General features: G+C 39.4%; 1 protein-coding gene and 1 long non-coding RNA gene across 4 annotated transcripts in view; one reads left to right on the top strand and one right to left on the bottom strand.

Annotated features, from left to right (window-relative positions):
- Positions 1-19,972, top strand: part of BORCS5 (BLOC-1 related complex subunit 5) — a 98,669-nt gene that overhangs the window by 27,374 nt on the left and 51,323 nt on the right. The gene's annotated exons all lie outside the window — the stretch shown is intronic.
- On the bottom strand, positions 6,508-19,712 carry LOC121038917 (uncharacterized). Of its 2 annotated transcripts, none has more exons than XR_005794566.1 (3): positions 18,364-19,712; positions 12,803-13,527; positions 6,508-7,770 (listed from the first exon to the last, which is right to left on the bottom strand). It is a non-coding gene; the product is annotated as an uncharacterized LOC121038917 (long non-coding RNA). The 2 variants fall into 2 exon arrangements; XR_005794567.1 differs by having other exon boundaries at positions 13,388-13,527.

Genomic DNA, 19,972 nt, shown 5'->3' with positions numbered 1-19,972 from the left:
CTTTGTCTCAACTACTCAACTCTGTCGTTGTAGTATGAAAGCAGCCATAGACAATACATAAAAGAATGGGTGTTACTGTGTTCCAAAGTAACTTTACTTACAAAAACAGGAAGTGGGTGAGATTTGGCCTTAGAGCTATACTTTGTTGACCCCTGCTTTAGACAATTATTTGAAACTATTAAAAATAATTAGAAGGGTATTTTATATTTACCTTTATTTCATCCATTTCATGAAATTTTCATTTCTTTATAGAGATCCAAGTTTGTATATGATATCATATTCCTTCTGCCTGAAGCACTTCCTTTAACATTTCTTATAGTATGTATCTGTTGGTAGTGAATTCTTTTAGGTTTTTGTTGGTCTGAAAAAAGTATTTCTCTTTAAGAGATAATCTTATTGTTCGTGTACGTATTTCTCTTCTCTGGCTGCTTTCAAGATGTTCTTATTTTTCTTTTTTTTTTTTTTTAAATTAAGATGGAATTTCAATATAGTAAAGTTTACCCATTTTATTTATTTTTTATTTTTAATTTTTTTACATTTATTTATTTTTGAGAGACAGCGGGAGACAGAGCATGAGTAGGGGAGGGGCAGAGAGAGAAGGAGACACAGAATCTGAAGCAGGTTCCAGGCTCTGAGCTGTCAGCACAGAGCCCGATGTGGGGCTCGAACTCACGGACCGCGAGATCATGACCTGAGCTGAAGTCGGACGCTCAACCGACTGAGCCACCCAGGTGCCCCACCCATTTTCATGTACAGTTCTGTGAGAGTTAATATATTTCTACAGTGGTATAACAACCCTAACAGTCAAGGTATAATATAGTTCCATTGTTCCCAGAAACTCTTCCTATGTCCCTTTGTATACAAGTCAGTTCCCCTCCTCACCTCAACCTCGGTCATTGATCTGTTTTCTGTCCGAATAGTTTTTGCCTTTTCCAGAATGTCATTTAAATGAAAGTGTCAGGTATGTAGCCTTTTGAGTCTGGCTTCTTTCACTTAGCATAATGCATTTGAGATCCCATCATGTGGCTGTGTCAGTAGTTTGTTCCTTTTTATGGCCAATCAGTATTCTGTCTTATGCATCTACCATAGTTTGTCTATAAAGCCACGACAGCAACACGTTTGTGGCTGTAACAAGGTATGGCAGGATTGTTTTCCAGAAGGTTTAATAAACAAATCTGTAGTAAAACCAGCAGTATCTGAACATATCAGTTTTATAATATCCAACTCAACGCTGGGCATTATTTAAATATATTTTCTTCAAAATGGAAGCGTCTTCTCTTCTGACTATAAGTAATATATGCTCTTTTAAAAGTTGTGGAACAGTCTCTACACAAAGAGTTACAGTTCCTTATATGACAAGATCTGGTGTCAGCCAGCCGTCTGATCTAAAACTGAAACGTACGCCATTTTGCCCTTTTAGAGTGTAGCCCCTAGCACTAAACAGAATATTCTAGGTGTGAGCTGGATCTTCAGCCTTGCTCCACCTGCTGTATTTCTTTGAATGCAGCTCAAGTTTGCAGCCACTTTTTTTGGTAGTTGAGTCCCATCAAATCATCTAGAACCCTAAAGTCTTTTTCACATGTGCTAATGTTAAGCCATAACTCTCTCATTCTGTATTTCTCCAGACCTCCAGTGGGAGACTTTACAGTCATCCGTAGTTCAGTGTCAGATGTGGCCTGTGTGTCTAGCTTGTTGAGGCTATTTATTGGACCCTCATGGTTAACCTACAATGAATGAGTTGTTGAAAAATGTTTAACAGATCAGAGAGCCAAAGGAGAACTCATGCCTCATCATAATCAACTCTTGCCATGTGTTAAGAATATTTTTTAAATTTTCTAATATTTATTTAGTATTTTGGAGGATAAAGAGACTACCATCTTATATGTAATTGCTGAGAGGTAGTGTTTAATATTATAAGATTTATTGAGACTCCTTTAGGTATGTTTTAATCAGCACCACGTTTTACTGTGTTGTGTGTGTGTGTGTGTGTGTGTGTGTATCATTAATGCAGTATCTATTATGGTATCCTATGTATTACCACTATGTATATTTATTATTACTACCATATTTATTTAAAATGTTAAGGTGTTTTTTTTGAGACTTTAAACCACATTGTAGACTACAGTTCCCAAACATATGTGGCAGCAACCAGAGAGATTAAAAACCACACCATTGAAGAGAGTAAAAATTCTATTTTAAGACCTATCCCAAAGCTAAATAGGATAGCAGTGTCATGGCTGCTGCTAATTTAGATTGCATGAAATTACCAAAGAGGAACTGCTAGCCGGGGATAGTTACCATCTAAAAGCAAAAGAAATAAAGAAGTCTGTAAATAAAGAAGATTAAGTTTCATCATGGCAGCCATTGTTTACTTCAAGCAGTAGTAGATTAGCCTATTAGTAAAACCACTGTATCAGGCAACGTTCCATAGTAATACAGTGAGGAAAAACAGGACAAAGCATGAAAAATTAGGAAAGGAAACCAGATTCCTAAGGGGTCACATATAAGAAAAGGCAAGAGTCATTTGGAAGTCTGGTGGAGTAGCAGAGAAAGACTAATATTAACATTGTATCCAGATAGGCTTTATCATTCTGCTGTTCTTTCTATTTCCTGCCAATATACTGGAAGATATTGAAACAGAATTATCAAGGTAGCCCCACACATTAAAAGTGTTAGATGGAAAAAAAAATAGTGTTAGATGGAAGTGAAAAAAATGTTCCCAGATTTGAGCATAACTCCCTTTGGTGAAACAACTAAGCCATTCTTTTAGCAAGTGGAAGCCAATCCTCCTCCAGCTTGCAGTAAATTCTGGCAAGAAGCTACAGTTTTGTGACCTCTTTATTTTGGCTTTGTTTTATCCCTACTTTGCTTTAGTAATACTCATGACTCTTAACTCCTTTCAACGTGGGGGCAGGACACAGGTTGTTAAGGCAGATGCTGTGGGTTCAAATAGAAAGTACGTAGAAAGATATTAACTATCCCTGGCCAGGGTTTTTTCCTAACCCTGTATGAGTAAATACATTTTTAATGAACATTTTTAACTCCTTTTAATTAGTTCTGCATACCTCTGCCGGAATCTTTCTTAAGCCTACCTCAAGTTACGTGATTCCTGCTCGGAATATTTAGTTGCTCCAGACTGCCTGCCTGATTCAGGGCTGAGCTCCTCAGTTTGACCTGAAGATCTCAAGAAGTCATTAAGTCCTCATCTCCCACTGCTCACGTGTGTCTTGAGCTCCAGGCCACAGTGGACCGCTTCCTTTGCTTCACCACCTCCAAGCCTTTGTTCACGCTGTTCTGTCTGAAATCTGTCTCCTCTGTTGTGGCCTGCTAAAGTCTTACTATCCTTTGATATTTTGATTGTTCATTTGTTCAATACATATTTGAGTGGCTATGGGAGCTGTAGGCATTGTTCTAGTAGGTGAGCCTCTAGCAAAATAGAAGATCTTTGCTCTTGTAGAGCATACTTTCTAATAGTTCACCCCACTGAGATATAAACCCATCTCTTTCATCATCTCTTTTACTTTCTCTAAATTGATGTGCTGCATATTTACACAAATCATGATGATGAGGAAGAAGAAAGTGAGATATTTGAAGTGATCACTGCGGCTGGACAGAGAACATTCCAGATGTTCTAATTTTAAAAGTATGTATCCTCAGTAGAATGAAGCAAATGTAAGCAAAGATAGGTATAAAAGAGTGATATGGACTTGAACGAATAGTGTCAGGATATATAAAAGCTAGGATACCCAGAGGCCTCTGAGGTGAGGGACACGAAGGATAACCAGAAATACAAAAGGTTATGTTCAGAGCAGAACAGCAGGGAGTAGACATAGCAAGCTTCTTGTACAAGATGAGGTGATGTTAATGTATGACAGAACAGAACTATTTAACGCCTCTTTTTCCGTATTTTCTGTCAAGAAGAAAGCTAACTAATTGGAATGATAGAGCAGCTAAAAATCCCAGATGGGAGACGCTGTAAGTCCAAATAGCCGATCAAAAAGTATTGTTTTCTGGTGCTTGTTTCCTCACCCCCACTCTGTCCCTTCACCCTGGGAGCTGAAAGAACATCCCTTCAGTCAGGGAACTGAAAGAACTTGTAGATGAAATTACTGAACTGTCATCTTTAACGAATTGTAAAGAACAGATGAGGTACCAGAAGTTTAGACATAGAACAAAGTACAGTTGACCCTTGAACACTGTAGGGGCCAGGGGTGCTGGCCCCCTGCACAGTCAAAACTCTGCATATAACTTTAACTTCCCCAAAACTTAACTGCTAATAACCTGTTATTGACCAGAAGCCTTACCAATAACATAAACAATTAACACCTAATTTGTATATGTGTTATATACTATATCCTTACAATACAGTAAGCTAGAGAAAATATTATTCAAATCATAAGGAAGAGAAAATACATTTACAGTACTGTACTATATTGAAAAAATGTGCTTATAAGTGGACCCATATAATTCAAACCATGTTGTTCAAGGTTCAACTGTAGTTGCATTAAAAAAGGGGGGGGAGGGGGGCGCCTGGGTGGCTCAGTGGGTTGAGCGTCCGACTTCAGCTCAGGTCACGATCTCGCGGTCCGTGAGTTCGAGCCCCGCGTCGGGCTCTGGGCTGATGGCTTGGAGCCTGGAGCCTGTTTCCGATTCTGTGTCTCCCTCTCTCTCTGCCCCTCCCCCGTTCATGCTCTGTCTCTCTCTGTCTCATAAATAAATAAACGTTAAAAAAAAAATTAAAAAATAAAAAGGGGGGGAGGGATGGGGAGATAACGAAATGTGCATCACTAACATTCCATCCATTGGTTCCAACTTTGCATCTTTAGAGTTTGCTCCCTTTTAAAATATTTATAGCCTGGGGGCACCTGGGTGGCTCAGTCAGTTGAGCGTCTGACTTCGGTTCAGGTCACAATCTCATGGTCTGTGAGTTTGAGCCCTGCATCGGGCTGTGTGCTGACAGCTCAGAGCCTGGACCCTGCCTCAGATTCTGTGTCTCCCTCTCCTCTTCCCCTCCCTCCCCTCACTCTCTGTCTCTCTCAAAAGTAAACATTAGAAAATAATTAAAATATTTATAGCCTATTATTTTGTCTCCATAGGCCTTGTCTTTTGCAAACTCAAAATTTTTCAGGATATGCCCGTGAGAAGATTGCAAGTAAGATGCTACAGGGTTCTGACCTTGACCTCTATCTTATTCAACATCATATCAATTGACTTAGCTCCTACCAAGGGACTCTGGACGTATTTCATGTTCATTAAAATTTTGTTTATTGACCTTAAATAAAGAGGTAGAGGCATATTAATTAAATTTGCAGGTGATAAAATGTTAGAATACCTAACATGATGCATGACTGATCCCAAGGTTCAGAATGACCTCAACAGACTTGCAAGGTGGGCTGAAACCACAATGGCATTTAAAAGGAATAAATGTCAAATCTTGCATTAGATGAAAAAAAAATCAGTTGCATAAGCACAAGTTGTAGGAAAACTAGCTCAACAGAATTCAGTGGAAGTAGGGGGACTTTTATTGATACCAAGATCAGAAAGTAGAAACAGTAGTCTCGGCACCGTACGTGACATTGGTTACTCTCTACCTGCAAGAGTGTTCTGGGTGTAATGTTTAAGATCTTTATAATGTTGATATATTCTAAATAGAGTGACCAGAAAGTTGTTGTCAGGAAACCTTGTCAAGCAAAGAAGTCTTGAAGCGGATAAGAATTTTTAGGTTGGAGAAGAGATAATTTTTAGGAGATCACATCTGTCTTCCAACATAATATAGCTGCTGAATGGCTATAGAATTAGATTTACTTTTGTGAAGTCCCAGTGACCAGAATGGAGACCAATGGGGAGAAGTTATTGGGAGGGTAGTTTTGGTTTGAAATAAATAATAAAGAACTCTCTATCAATAATCATTATGATGGTAATATTTATTAAGCAATTACAATACATCAGACAATGAGCAAAGCACTTTTCATGCAGCATCTCATATTTAATTCTAACAGCAGACTTGTCATATGGGTCCTTTTTGGTCCCTAGCCAAACAGCTATTCTTTTTTTTTTTTCTTTTTTAATGTTTGTTTATTTTTGAGAGACAGAGAGAGACAGAGAGACAGAGAGACACAGAGAGAGAGACAGAGTGAGCAGGGGAGGGGCAGAGAGAGAGAGGGAGACACAGAATCCGAAGCAGGCTTTAGGCTGTGAGCTGTCAGCCCAGAGCCCAATGTGGGGCTTGAACTCTCGAACCGTGAGATCATGACCTGAGCTAAATTCCGATGCTTAACCAACTGAGCCACCCAGGTGCCCCGCCAAACAGCTATTCTTAACCTAGATCTCACTGGTCTCAAAAGTCTGTGCTTGGGGTACCTGGGTGGCTTAGGCGGTTGAGACTTTAGATTTTGGCTCAGGTCATGAATCCAGGGCCTTGGGTTCAAGCCCTGCATCAGGCTCTGTACTGAGTATGGTGCTTAAGAATCTCTGGGCCCCCCGCCCCGCCCGGGGCCCCTCTTCCTCTCTCTCCCTCTACTCCCACCCTGTTCCTCTCCCCCCGCTTGTGCACTCTCTCTCTAAAATAAAGAAAATTTAAAAGTCTGTGCTCATAAACCCTGTGCTATCTGGCAGAATAATGAACTCTCCATTACTATATATGTTTAAGCAGAAGGATCCCTTTTATAACTTAGAATCAATTCTTGCAATTCATAAGAGTGTGGAGGAGCAGTGTGGCATTATGGGAAAAGAGCACAGACTTGGAGTTAGTTCAGGGATGGAAAATGTCACACATTGGCCCTGTGATCTTGAGCGAGTCGCTTCACCCCTCTGAGCCCTGATTTCTTAATCTGTAAAATAAGGATACTAATACCTACCTCAGTGAGTTAATGGGGGAGGATTAGTTTATGTGAGCAGCATGGCTTATGTGTAGCATATATTTTGTACTTATTGAGGGCTCAACAGATAATTGCGGTAATTGTGCAAAGATTCTTTCTAATTTTAACAATTATGGTCAGTGGACTTTGACCACCATCATTTTAACTTTGTACGTTTCTCTCTGTATTTTTTAACATTGTCTCTAACTCAATACTTGCTAATATCTCAATTAGAACAGAAGCTTTGGTTGCTAGACTTTATTTTGTTTACTATTTCGTATAGATCTTGTGCGTATGTTTACTTTCTATGATTTTTTTCCTGTTTCCTTTTCTGATGGAAAGTAGCAGTCACCTCCTAATTTGCTCCTGTCACCTTGGAAACAAAATAAAAGTCAGTAAGCCTTTGGGGGTTTCTTGTTACTAAAATACATAGGCATTAGCACATGAAATTTATAATAACTATTTGGGGGACCTGTGGGCCAATTTGTGTGATTTTCCCCATTTCTTGACTGTCCAGGGAGTTGAAATTATGAAAAAGTAAGATGCAGTTGGATGTGGCACTAGTTTTGCCCTTGAGGAGTTTTACAAGCTAGTAGAAAAAAAAAAATCACAATGAACTCAAAGCCTAGAATTTTAGAAGCATAGTGCATAATACCTATCATTCGCTGAATGCCTGCTTTACCATGTGCCAAGTGCTACACTAGTTGCTGTCTGTGCAGTTTCTTTTTTAATCTTCAGAAGAATCCTATGAAGGAGGTATTCAGTCATCCTTATTTTGTAGGTAAGAATGCTTAGGTATGACAGTGTCATGGTGTAGACAACCTGTTCAATTTCTGCAGAGATTTACACTCAAGTCTGTCATATTCCAAAGACCCAGTTCTTGGCATCACACTGGAAGAGGTGGGCCATAGTCCTAGAAAACAACCATGCAGAGGAATTATTAATTGAGCTGATCCTAAAGGAACAGGCGGGAGTTGGGCGGGATGTGCTGGCTTGCATCAGGAGGGGTGGAGGAAGAGAGTCCCTAGGTGGGAGGAAAGGAGGAGCAGAGTGAGCCTGAGTATGCCACTGTTGGGGAGGTGAGGTGGAGACTGTGAGATAGCTGCTGGACCAAAGAGAGGGGTGCATCTTGAGGAGGAGGAAGAAGGAAGGTCAGAAAGCTAAATTGTGGCCGGTTCATAGATGCTTTTAAAAGCCAGGGAAAGGAATTTGGAGGTGATGTTCCAAGAAGCAATTATAGTTTTGTGTGTGTTGTAATAGAGCACAGGGTATTGGCAAGTTGAAAGCTGTGCTTTTTTTTTTTTAAGTTTATTTATTTTGAGAGAGAGCACGCGCACATGTGTGCGCAAGCAGGGGAAGGGCAGAGAGGGAGAGAGAGAGAATCCTAAGCAGGCTCCGTACCATCAGCATGGAACCCATTGGTGGCGTTTGATGGGCTTGACACTGGGCCTGAGCTCACAAGCTGTGAGATCATGACCCAAGCCACAATCAAGAGCCAGATGCTTAACCCAGCTGAACCACCCAGGCGCCCCCAAAGCTGTGCTTTTTTGATGATTGGTATGACAGTAGCCAGAGATGGGCATACAGTTAGGAGACCATTGTAATTTTCTAGTGATGGGCTGATGAAAGTCTGGATTGGTGGGGGCACAGTCGAAGGAAGGGCAAATCTGACACATTTTCAAGGAAGAAATAACAGAACTTGACAGAGTGGATACAGGAAGTACAGGGAGTGGAAAGGAGCTATAGGGTTGTTTGCTGGGAGGAGCAGAATAATGGCAGAACTGGGAAGGGAGTGTTAACCTTAAAAATATAATTGGCAGTTATTTTACCAGCAAAAATGGTTTTGTTCAAGAATATTAAAGAATTGCAATGTGGGACCAGCAAGCTATGGCAAAACCATAGGCACCCTGAAAAACGAAGGAGAGGAACGCTCTTTTATAATGGAAAGCGGGGAGTGGGGAGGGCTGCTATAAACAAAAATGTTCATCGGACTGAACTGGGAGTTTGAAGTATAGTAGTTTTTCATAGGCTGTGTTATGACAGTGTCTCACTGTGTGGGCTGTTGCAGGCAAGGAGAAAATCTTTCTCCCTCCTGCTAGGGTAGTGAAGTATAGCTTTCTTCCCATTGGGGTTGCAAGTTATGTTTCTTTGTGTTGGGGTCTGCACTTAACAATGGTAGGATGTGATAGATTCCCCTAATGACCTTTGATTCCATTGTATTTTATTATTTTCTTAGCATTTATTTTTTTAATGTTTATTTTTGAGAGAGAGAGAGAAAGAGAGAGAGAGAGGAGGGCACAGAGAGAGGGAGACAGAGAGAATCCCAGGCAGGCTCTCCACTGTCAGCACAGAGCCTGATGTGGGGTTCAAACTCACAAACCATGAGACCATGACCTGAGCTGACATCAAGAGTTGGACACTTAACCAACTGGGCCATGCAGGTACCCTATTTTAAATTAGGTTTTCCTTTTATTTTCCTTTTATTTTTTACAGGAAATTAATTTTTTAAATTGACCCTGCAAAACCACAGTCAGTAGTAGGAGTCATTCTGGTGCTGCACACTGAACCTTTCCTGGCCTAGCACCATTATAGTGCCCCTCTTGTCACGGAGAACAGTTAAGGTGGTACTGGGGAAGGAGTGGGGTCGGGAGTGTGGCAGGAAGTAGAAGGGGCAGGTGTTTTTCAAAGTTTGCTCTGATTTTCTGACTTGATTTGCTGTGGGTCCATTGAATGCAGTGTTGTAGTCATGGCAAAAGCCTCTATGCTCATGTGCTCAAACACAGATGTAATGTTTTATAAAGGGCAAACTAAATATTTTGGGTGAGAGTTGAGGGGTTTATGAATCTCCATATTATTATTTTACTGAACATGCCAAGGACCAGCTCATCTTTCTGGGTCTGTATCTTTAAACAGAGTGACTGCTAATATGAATGTACGGTACTCATGTTGGAAATTGCTACCCTCATTTAGAAGCCATTAACCTTTATGTTGATAAAATAATGTTCTTAACTGAGCATGTGAAATCTGTGCTGAACAGCTGCAGCCTTTCCGGAACACTAACTTAAAAAGTGCTCGTCATACTTTTTGAAAATCAAAAGCATGTGGGTGGGATGAAGTCACCTGAGCAATTTTCTATAATTACAACTTTCAAGGCCTTTTCCTTTGTCTTTTTCAGGCTGACTTAATACACGCACACACATGCATGCACACACACCCCAGACGTGCAACTTACGATTTTCTTATTTTTCTCTATAGATTTTTTGCACTTGTTTTTTGTTAAATAGTTGCAGTTCCCTAGGAAGGTATATGCTTTCTTGTTCCTTTCCTGGTTTGTTTGAAACTTTGTATTTCTGAAGACTTTGAAACCCCCTCTTATAGAGCTACCTAAAGCCTTCTGAGCCATGAGTGACCCCTTTGAAAGTATGCCTGATTGCTTTGGATCTAAACCGACCTCTCTAGGGTAACACTGGGAACCCCCAAATGCCATGGCATCCCAGAAAATGAACCAGAAAGATGTTAGAATCATCACACAACCTTTTGTATGTGACTGGGTTCCTCAATGCCCTCGTGGTCAGCAAATACTGGAATTAGAATCGTTACTCATGCCTAGGACCAACCCACACTGGGAATTAATTTCTGCATTCTGATAATTAAGGCAGGTTTGCTGCTAATGTTCCCTGAAAGAAGGAATAGAGAAGAATATCGTTTCTATTTGTGCCTTTTAATTAACAGAGAAATGGAAGGGACAGGGTTTTAAAGAAGATTTCATGAGAGAGGATTAGTACCTGACATAGTTCAGTAGTTCTGTCATAGTTGGACACATATTGAGAATACCAGCACCAATTTTTCCAATAAGCTAACTGAAAATCTGAATTTTAGCTTCTTTTATGTGTGGAATAAAATTGTTGGCTTTCCAAAATTATTCATCAAGTGGTGCTTTACCAAAGTGATGTTAAACATGAAGTAGTGTAATATATCTGAAATACTATTTTAAGAGTCACTCATTTTTCTTTTTTCTTTTCTTTTCTTTTCTTTTCTTTTCTTTTTTTTTTTTCTTCCTAAGTAACAAAAGTTCTTCACCTAGAATAGAATTTTGGGCTTGCATTGTCTATAACATTGGTAGTTCCTTCTTGCTACTGATTAGCAGGGGTATCTTTTTCAGGGAGGTTAAAATTATTAATTTCTCTGGTTATCTTTTTTCCTTTCTGTCAACAGAGGCAGTACATGGTCTTCCTGAAGGTATTTGAAAAGACCTTTGTATACATGTATAGTGCCTTGGGCCAAAGAAATGAGGCGCTATGTTACTTGTTTCAGAAGATACACTAATGCATCACTAATGCATAAAAACAAGTGACCGGAAAAACAAACTACAGTTAGTAACCTTGTTGCTTCAAAATGAGCAAACGTTTTGGGAGAGCAAGTTCTCGCTGGACATCACTAAATAAGAATGAGTTGATGTCACACTTGGCAAGAAGCAACTCTTAAATTTTTTTTTTTTCCATACAAATAGTACAACATGGCGGGGAGGGGGGACTGCGGGCAAAGGGTAAAGAATTATGGGGGAAAATAAGCTAGAGAAGGAATGTGAGAATGAGTTGCTTGCTACAAAAGAATTACTGTGATATAAAAGCCATGTTTGTTTTGTCAAGAGGAATCTGAGCTGGAACTTGAACTGATGAAGGGGAGAGATGTTTACCGGTCTCCTCCTGCACTCCCTCCGAGGCTGTTGTGCGCTGATCCCTGTGGAGGGTTGTGTAACTGCCTTGACTCATTTTCAGGGAAAAATGGCCCCTGTAGCTGTTTTGGCTCAGCAGAGTGCTGCATCAAGTATAAGTGAAGAAGTCCCCAAACATAGCGATACCGAACTCAAAACATAGTTATTTTAATTAGGATTTCCAAACACTAAGAGGCAACACGGCCCACTGGAGCATGTGCCACCACCAACTTGTCCCTTCCCAGAATTCTGTGCAGCATTGGGAATTTGGACAACCTGATGCCCGATTTTACATGTTCCTAAAAGCCAGAAAATGTCAAAATTAGCCAAGTATTTATTGAAATTAGCTGGAGTTATCTGGCACAGTGAATGTCTGCGGTCCAGTGTTTCATAACAAGAGTGGGAGAGTGTGGGCTGGGGGCACTACTGGCATTTTGGGTGGACCAGCCTTCATTGTGTGGGACTGCCCTGTGTATGGGAGGATGATTAACATCCCTTTCCACTAAATACCAGTAGCGCCCCCAGTCTCTGTGACGGCCAGAGAGGCCCTCTTCTTCCCAAACCCCTCCTCACCCCGGGGCAGAACTAAATCAGTATGTGTTTTGCAGTTTTATTAAGCGGCATGGTTTTCTTTGTAATTATTTGCTTCCCAGAAAGTTCTTAGAAAGTCTTAAGAAGTTGTGCGTTTATAATCTAGTACAAGCTTCATTCAGATTAGATTTCATAAAAAATCTGTTGGATTTTTTTTCTGTTGGAAAGATGGATGGCAGGGAAGGACATCACCAGGAGAGAAGAGTGAGATGGAAGTGTCTTCTTTAGCCCATTATCGTTCCTCCAGGTCTCCAGTTCTGTGCCTGGTTCCTCTTTTTTTCTGGGAGGCAGCAAATGTGTAGTCCAGGAGTGGAGACAAGGGCATGAGATAAAGTAGAGGAAGATAACAGGACAGCTGGAGGTGGCGGGGGGGCAAGTATGTGTAAGGAAAAGATTTCGATTGTGATAGAAAGGTGGAAGACGTGGAGACGATGAAAGGTGATAATGAAATTGGAGCGTTCACACAGCATTGTTAAGCTTACAACGTTGGTATTTCTGGGACAGTTTTGTGTACCACAGATCTAGAACTTGCAGAGGAAAAACCCACCTGGGATCATTAAATCAGTTGAAGACTTTCACATGCATGTTGAGTTATGGTATTTACTGGTTTTTTTCATAGGTTTGAGTTTTTAAGCCTCACCTTGGAGAGACTGTGTGCTTCTAGGGACTTAGCCAGCGATTTAGATCCACTGTCAGCTGTTGCTTTCATTACAGGTTTCCTGAGCTTAGTTCATGGAGTCACTGACTGAAAGAGACATACTTTTCCATTCATCTGGACTTGCTGAAAATAATACAGTGCTTTACTGGAAAAGCTAAGCATAAACGTTGGCCAAATAGTAGCATACAAACTAACCAAATTAAATGGTATTAAATAAGAGGTGCAAACAGAGGGAAGTTTTGAGAAGTATGAACAAAAATCGCACTGATCTTCATTATCAGTCACTCCTTAACTTAAAACTTTGGATTTCTACCAGAGCTCAATTGAGTATAAGAACATTCCTTTTAACGCTTCCAAACCTTTTAAATGAGCTTTGAAGACACTGAGTTGCGTGCATATCGCTGAGTTTTTAGCCTTCTCACTAGTTGTCAAACACTCTGCTGGTCTTTCTTCTGTGGAGGTCTTCTCTTTGTCCCAGGCTATCTTTCTGAGCAGCTAGTGTGTCATTCGCTCTCTAATTGTCTAGAATTGTCTAGTTTTGCTAACTCTTAGCATGAGTAGAATTACCTTGGCACCAAATGGCTGGAGAAGGGTATGTTTTCCTGAATGGCTCTCATGGTAACTGAGGATGGAACTGTGGTGGTGTCAGAAGCCCTTGTGGGAGGCAGAACCATAGCTTCCATAGGGTTTGCAAAGGGGTCTCAGACCTAAAAGATCTTAAGAATTACGGCTGTGGCTAGAGAACCTTGTCCCCAGTAGAGATTGCCAACTGCCACCTAATTTTTTTTCATTTGGAATATTTCAGCATATAGCAAAAATAACAAACACCCGAATCTTCATTTACCAACTTTGTCAGACTTTAGTATTTTACCATATTTGTTTGATTTTTTTTTGCCCCCCCCCCAAAGAAAAACATTTCAAATAACTTCAAGTGCCCTTCACTACTTTTTGTGACCCTCCCTAACATTTTTTTCTCCTTTCCTCTCTATAGGGAATCAATGATCTGACTGGTGTTCATCATGCCCACACATTTTTTTCACGTCTTTACCTTATACTCCATATTTATAGAACTCTAAATAGTATCTAATATTCTTTTATATGTTTCGACTTCATATAAATCGCATTCTGTTGTATGTATCCTATATATGTACTTCTGTAACTTTTTTTTTTTTTTTGGCTTATACTTTTGAGATTTATCCATGTTGATACACACCTCATTTTGACTGCTGTATTGTGTTCCACTGAATGACTGTTTCACAATTCACTTATCCATTGTCCTGTTAATGTTTGAGTTGTTTCAGATTTTTTCATTATCGAACAGTTTGTTAGTGGGCATGCTTGTACATGTCTCCTCATGCACATGTATGAAAGTTTTCCCTAGGGTATGTAACTAGGAATAAATTACTGTTTAGTCTGGGACAGATCTTTTCAGCTTTACTAGATACTATGAAATTATTCTTTACGGTGCTTATGCTGATTTATATCCTTACTAGCTATGTTTGAGAGTTCTTGTTGTTCCACATCCTCAATAAAACTGATATTGTCCCAGCTGTTCTTTGTTTACTGATTAATTTAAAGACAGCACTGTGCATAGCAACCATCTCAAACACAGGGTCAGATGCAAACTTATTTTTTCTTTTTATACCAGGCTTCTTCCTTTAAAGGAATTGTCGCTTTCAGAGTTACGAATCCAAGATAACCAGAGGGGTATTTTGCCCGTGTTTATTTTTTAAAATAGTATTTCTTTTTTTTCACGATCATAAAATGGAAATATGATTATTTTAGATAATTTGGAAAACATATTTACAAAAAAAAACCCTAAAAATTCCACCACTTAGATATAGCTTTGTTAACATTTTGCTATGTATTTCCTTCTGGTGTAAACATATATGTGATACACATTTACTCTGCATTGAGAATTGTGCTGAATTTGTCATTTTATATCCCAGTTTCATTTAAAATTATATTGTAGGATTTCCCATGTCATGGAATATTATTTGAAAACACCATTTAATAGCTGCATAACATTTAATCTCCCCTTAGAGGAAATTTTTATATTAAAATATACTGTAGTAAACAGTCTTGGTATATAAATCTTCTTCTGAGTTTCAGTCTGTTTCAGGCGGTTAGATTTCCTAGAAGTCAGTAAATATTTATGGAATTAGACTGAATAGATTATAAGCAAAGCATCCAGGGAAGAAAAAAAAAAAAGTAGCCAAAAGAGAGGAAAACAGGAGATGTTTCCAGGAGTGTTAGATGGGGGGTAGGGGGGAGTCATCAGATCTATTAATTTAACTTCTCTCATAGTTGAATTCAGTGGCAAATCTGTCTCTTTCCTGAATTTGGAGACCCTTCTCTTAATAGGGACCATGTTATAGGTAAACTCTATCCTACCGTGGACACCAGAGAGTTGGTTGTGCATTATAGTGTTCAAAGATTATAGGATCTTAGAATTGGAAGGAAATTTTTAACGTTTTGTCATTCTGGTTGCAGAGCCCCTGAGTTCAGTGTATTTTATAGACTATTTCATCAAAGTAGACTTCTAGCCTTGACTTGCTTTACATCTAACCCCACACAGCTCATTGTCATACAGGGCAATTTGCTCCTTTATTGGACAGCTTTGATTCGTTCAGCATGGTTCTTTTACTTAAATCCAAAGATTTTCTGTAACTTTCATTTGCTGTTTACTTTGTTTTTTTAATGAACGGCTCTCTGAAAATAATTCTGGAAATATTTTACCTTTACATGTTTATGTCTTAGCTTCTACTATAATTAATATGAAAACAAACATATGTTTGACCTACTTTTAGCCTTTGTTTTTTTCCAAGGTACAATTTATCTTTATTGTAAAAATGATATATGTGAACATAGGCAAGATAGAAAAACTTTACACATATTTTTATATGTGGTGGACCCTAAAGTTCTGGAGTGTTTGTAGAATATATTTCATCTTAATATGTGGTGGACAGAAAAGTTCTGGAGTGTTTATAGAATATACTTCTCATTTTATTACTGTTTATTAGAAGCTGCATATGAGCAGTGATTTTGGTGTATACACAATGCCAGTTCTCTGCTAATAATAACAACCTTTTTCTTCCCATCTGTCTCGCTTTTTTTTTTTTTTTTTTGGTGCCCAGAGGTGTTAACATATATTATCTCCTTTAATCTCTGCCCAACCTCTTAGGGTAGGCATTTTCCTCTTAGCAGATAAGGCTCAGAGAGGTTTCAAGACCTCTCCTGTCACACAGCTGTTAAAGGTAGGGCCAGCATTTCAACTCAGGTCTAATTCCAAAACCTTTTTATTTAGCCAGTTTGCCTGTCTGTCTCTTGAACGTATATTAATTTCCTAATAAAATCAGATGTGTTTCCGTTCAAAAGATGTTCGTGTCTTTGGGTCTCTCAGTTAGTGTATCACATCAGTAGCGTGTGATACCTCTACTTGCTTCCCTCTCATCATCCCCGTTGATCTTGCCTTGGTTTGGACACACCAGAGATTTTATTCCCCTGACTGCCCATCTCTCCCTAGTGCCCTACGGGGCTTCTTCCTGTTTCTGGGGAAACTGAAGCACGGAATGAGAAAAGAGTAACAAATGACCACATAATTTTTTTTTTCCTGAATATTATCAACTGATACATTCGGTAAAGGAGGATGTTTTCACAGCTGTGTGCTTCAGGGATGGTGGGAAAAGTTTGCATTTTTATTGCTTGAATATCTTCTACAACAAAGGCACATGCTTGATGGACTTGGAATGTGAAAACCTGTTCTCTCAGTCAGCCCTGTGATAGTGATCTTTGTGTTTATGGTCACACTGGGCTTCAGATATGTTATCTCCATGAACTTCAGACCAGAGGTCAGAAAACCAAGGAGTGAACTTGCTGAATATATGATTTAATTACCCTAGATCAATCAAGTTTTGACTTAGTGATGACGGGATATACTGTGTGTGTATTTTATGTAGTTGCTAGGGGAAAGGAACAAAGTTTAATACTTGGTTTTGTTGACCTTTGGTATCACTTTTATCTTGTAGTTCCATATAAAACTGCCTTTGCCAAATATTCAAAAGGCTGCAGTCAAGTGATTTATAGATAAAACCTCATTCACTACTTGCATAAGAAGAGCCCATATCTTCAAATATGGGTGACGTAAGTTTACTTTAGAGACAGGAATGAGTTCATTTCTTTGGAGAGATATGAACAGAATGTCTCTTACTCCAGTGAGAAATAAATTTAAATCAGGACTTTGCTCAGAGGAAGTGGAATGGGGTAACCGGGCAGTTGAGCCTTCAGAAGTTAGGGATCTTTAAGCAAGGCCCAAGGGGTACACCAATTGTGTATTGTGGCACTCATCCAGATAGGAGCATTCCTCAGTACTCTGTAGGGAATGGCAAACATCTATGGAGAACTACTTTGTATATGGCTGTAAGGTGCTTATGTGCCTTGGGTCTTTCAGAGACCTGGGAAGAAAGCAGGAACGTTGATAATGATACACAAAAAGGATTCTATGGTAAGTGCCAATAATGAGCCTTCAACCAAGTGTATTCCAGAGATACAGCCCATAAAAAGTATGATTTATTTATAAAAGGGCTATGTTGCCACTGAATACTTTTTGACATTTCAATTCCAAAGTACAGTCAAATCTCAAATAAGCAAAACTGCCTTAACCATAAGTCAAGAAGAAAATGCTATTTTAAATTAATTCCTCAAGTAAGTTGCCAAATAATGGACACTAGAATTTCAGGAATTAGCAACTCTGGCTCTCATGGTTTGGCTACTGTATTATCTCCCTTAAATTATAGCAATATTTCTGTCACCCAAAATCATTCATGTACAATATTTTTTCCTTCTGTGAACTCCAGTACATATATCCATCATGTGATTTGTTGCCATGATTATTATTACTATTACCTCTACTTGCTTTGTATGGGGGATGATCAAATCCACCTTTTAAAGTCGTGCTGACAGTTAAATAAGATAAAATACATTACATGGTCAGCACAATGCTTGGCTAAGGGGATGCCATCATTAACGTTAACTATTGTTTTTCTCACTCGTGAAATATAATGCTTTATCTGACACCTGACATTGAGTTACATTTTAGTAAATTGTCACAATATTGGCTTGTTGTTTACAAAGAGACTTAACATGTGAAAATATGTCAAGGAAACCTAACTCAAAATTATAGTCAAGAAATCATGAAGGTTGCCCTCTTGTGCACATAAATACTCGTTAGGACTTGCGTAGTCCAACAGGAAGAAGGAAGATTTCCTCTGGACCGAGCAAGCTGCCTTCGCCTACAGCCCATCAGACGCTACCACCTCCAGCCACCTGCGGCCAATGAGAAGGCACCACCACTTTGAACACTTATTTTTCCCCCAATGAGCTTTTCTTTAAAACAATGCTCCCAACTTCTTTTTCTCCGTAGAAAGACGCTCTCCTCCTTTGTTGCCCAGACTTGCCTGTGGTTCGCCATAGTTTGCTTGTTCCAAATTGAAGTTCCTCTGCTATTCCCTAATAAACTCGATTTTGCTGGCTGAATCACTTACCTTTTTCTTCTGAGAGGTTGACAAACATACATTATCTCATTTAATTCTCTCTGCTACTTTCAAGGTATACAGTATTACCCTTAGTTCACTGATAGAGAAATTAAGGTTAAGTGTATCGGTCAAATTTGAAAGTGATAGTGAATAGCTTCCAGAATCTCTAGAAGAGCTCTAGAATCAGATTTTGGGTCACCTACCTAAGCATAATGGCCAAAATCGTGCCACAGAACTTAACCATTGAGGTCACTACTGCTGTTATGACCAAACACTTTGGCATGCCCTGTATCACAAACAGTGCTGGCTGGCAGTGTAGACTGAACTTTGCCACTGGTTCTGCTTCTGTTGTTACCTCAGAAACCCTGTTTTTCCAGAAACAGTTGTCACCAGGGAATGTACCTTGTAGAAGGTCCCTATTTTGCAACATTTGCTCCCCATTTAGAGTCAAGGGTGGATGCATCGATTGGTGGAACTTCTGTCATGTGCTTGTATTTGAGCTGAGGGCAGATGGGGAAAAGGCCCTTGGTTCTTCAGCTTCTCTGTGTAATGGGCAAGTAGGCTCTCATATGTGACACTTTGCTTTATTGCAGTTCCTTGGGTCTTACCTCTGTATACAGAAGGAATATTCTATATTTCCTGTTAATTGTATATGAGCAGAATAGAAATTGAGATTGTTTTCCCTATTAGTAGGAAATCAGATTTTTTTCTAAAATCTATCTTGTTCCTAGTAATTATCTGTTATCAATCAGCCATATTGCCTCGACTTTTTAAACTGTTAACAAATGAGAACTTTCTACCTGATCAGGGTGTGTTCTTCAGTATAAACAGTCCCATATTTCCCATAATCCATTAGAGTGCAGGGTATGTAATCCTTCAGGGAAACCATGAGGTAGTACCCACAAGCAGGGTGACTCCTTGAAGTAACACAGTCGTGGCCTTAGTATTTCAGACTTTTTTGGTTGCATCCTTTTCTTGGTACTTCATTTGTTTTTATTTAAAGCGAACCTGCGATTGATCTTTCTGAAAACCTAAAAAAAAAAAATTTGGGGTCCCCAATGTGATTGCTCTTGACTCTAAAGGTAGCCTCCCCTCAGTCTTGGTGTGCCTTGCAAAGTCTGTATTTTCAAGAAGTTGTGTATATTTCAAACTACTATAAGTAGCATTACGTGTTAAAATGCAGTTTTTAAAAGAACATGTTCAGTTCCTCAAAGCAAACTCTTTTTAGAGGGAAGGATCCTTTGGTGCTCCAACCAACCATCCTCACTTTGTCTGGAAAGCTGCCGTTTTGATATTTCAGCAAGTGGAGAACACCAGGGTGTGGTGAACACTAGCTGCCAAATTGTAGTGAGGACTCAGGTGCTCCATTTTTATAGGCTGGCATTCGTACCTCCAGACACGTGAGACAGAGTGGACTTCCTGTGTTCATTCACTGAGAGATGTTGGAGGTTGCGACCTCTGAACTATGAGTGTGTGTGATAGACTACATTTATTTTTATACTCAGAGGAAGGGTCTTCTGAATTTAAATATGTTCCTTTCTGCAAAGAATTCTAAATTAGTCTTGGTCCTATAATTAAAAAAAAAAAAAAACCTGGTCTAGTAGTGTAGAATAATATT

This window comes from Herpailurus yagouaroundi, unplaced genomic scaffold, assembly GCF_014898765.1.
Source record: "Herpailurus yagouaroundi ecotype Mexico unplaced genomic scaffold, PumYag 166, whole genome shotgun sequence".
In the NCBI taxonomy this organism is placed as follows: domain Eukaryota; kingdom Metazoa; phylum Chordata; class Mammalia; order Carnivora; family Felidae; genus Herpailurus; species Herpailurus yagouaroundi.
The sequence above is the reverse complement of the archived record's forward strand: the minus strand, read 5'-3'. Positions and strand labels throughout refer to the sequence as shown.